Source organism: Sinocyclocheilus rhinocerous, unplaced genomic scaffold, assembly GCF_001515625.1.
Source record: "Sinocyclocheilus rhinocerous isolate Xijiao unplaced genomic scaffold, SAMN03320098_v1.1 scaffold1489, whole genome shotgun sequence".
NCBI lineage: Eukaryota > Metazoa > Chordata > Actinopteri > Cypriniformes > Cyprinidae > Sinocyclocheilus > Sinocyclocheilus rhinocerous.
The window spans coordinates 366185-368050 of record NW_015634472.1 but is presented as its reverse complement, the minus strand read 5'-3'; positions in this window follow the sequence as shown (position 1 = coordinate 368050).

Below are 1866 nucleotides of genomic sequence, written 5' to 3'. Positions count from 1 at the left end.
CATCAGGCGGCGGCCACATAAGCCACGCAAGCCCTGCCATCTGGGAGACTTCTCCATGAGACTGAGCATTAGCTCGCCCTCTCATTTCTCCCACAGACAGCAGCATGTGACCGACCAGCCCCACAGGAGCACTGCACGGACCCTCTGCACTGGGAAGACGGAAGAGAGCACTCACGGCACCAGAGCACCTACCTGGACCCTTCTCCCTATCACCCACCACACCAATAAATCTACCCTCCGGGGTATTGATTGAGAGTTCCTTGTCGTGTGATTCTTCACCCCGTTACACTATGTATACACAATATGTATAAATGCAAAATGTAATTATATAGAAAATGTAGATGAAGTTTGTGGTATCCTTGAGCATGACCTGCTCTGCTCTTTACATGGAGATTGTTGACATACACATACTGTACAGTACAATGTCCTGTAGAGGGAACAGACAACAGACATAATGGACCCTATTTTACAAGACTGTGATGACGAGTTTAACGGTCATCAGCATCGTGAATCCTCGAAAGTTTTCATATTTGTATTTTTTTTTTTTAATGTATGTACATGTATAACACTATTCTTTGTATTACATTACCTTTGCATCAAATTACATAAAACTAGTTAACGCTAATGTGAGGGTGTTTCTAATGCAGCGTAGGGACGGTAAATTTGACATTGTTCTCTCTACTGACTGCCTTTATCAATCTCTCTCAATTTTTTTTCTTTTATTGAAAGTCATAACACTATCGTGGAGTTTTTCTTTTGCTATTTGAGCAAATGGGAATGCAAAAATATATATTTGTGGTACTCTCCCATTCACTGCTCTTTAAGTTAACCCAGCTATGACGACTTCCGCTGCCGAGAAACCCGGAAATGTGAAAAAGGTCCATCAGATTTTAATGAGTGGGAAGGAGGGAAAAAGCCATTTCTATCATTATTTACATAGTACATGTACAGTTAAATTTTTTGAATAAAGATTAAAGTAAGAGACAGGAAAGGCTTCAGTGGGGGCCTGGTGTCAAAACAGCATGATTTGTTAAATGATGTTCTATATTTTCCAGTGTTCTCCATTTTGCCCTCAGTGGGGGCCTGGTGGTTGCTGGTGCTCCCTTTGGGGACCCGTCAGGGATGACAAATTCTTCAGGGGACTTGGCAGGCACAGGTTCTCCCTGTGAGGAATCAGCAGGCACAGGTACTTCCTATGGCATCCAGCCAGGGACAGTGGTTATTATTATTATTAGTTCTTTATTTCAGACCCTTAGGTCCATATCATAAAAATAAGAGAAAAAGAAAAAAAAAGAAGAAAATTACATACAAATATGCATTTACATACAACGAGCACTATTTAGAAACATACACACTTGAATGCCAATGCTTCCAGAACAGGAAGGAATACCTTGTGTCACTTAATGTAGGATAATTTATGGCAATTATGATTGTATTTCTTGAATCACAGTCTACACATGAAACTATACATATAATTCCTTAACACAGCATGCAAAGTAGGAAAATCATTATATACAAACAATTGGCTTGCACTTATCCACCTTGGGAGCTTAAGCATAATTCTTAATGCATCATTAAATGCAACCTGAAGCTTTTTCATTTTAGCTTTACTAAAAATACACCATAAATGTGACATATAAAATGAAGTACAATAGGCTCTAAAAAGAGCTATTTTGACATCATCAGTACACATGTAGAATTTACGAGCCAACATATTTGCATGTTCGTATAACTTGCAGCACTGGCGCTGCATATCATCATCATCATTTAAATAATCTCTAATGATGTGACCCAGATATTTTATTTTATTTACCACCTTTAATACTTGGTCACCTAAATAAAAAGAGGTTAAATTTTGCTTACAAT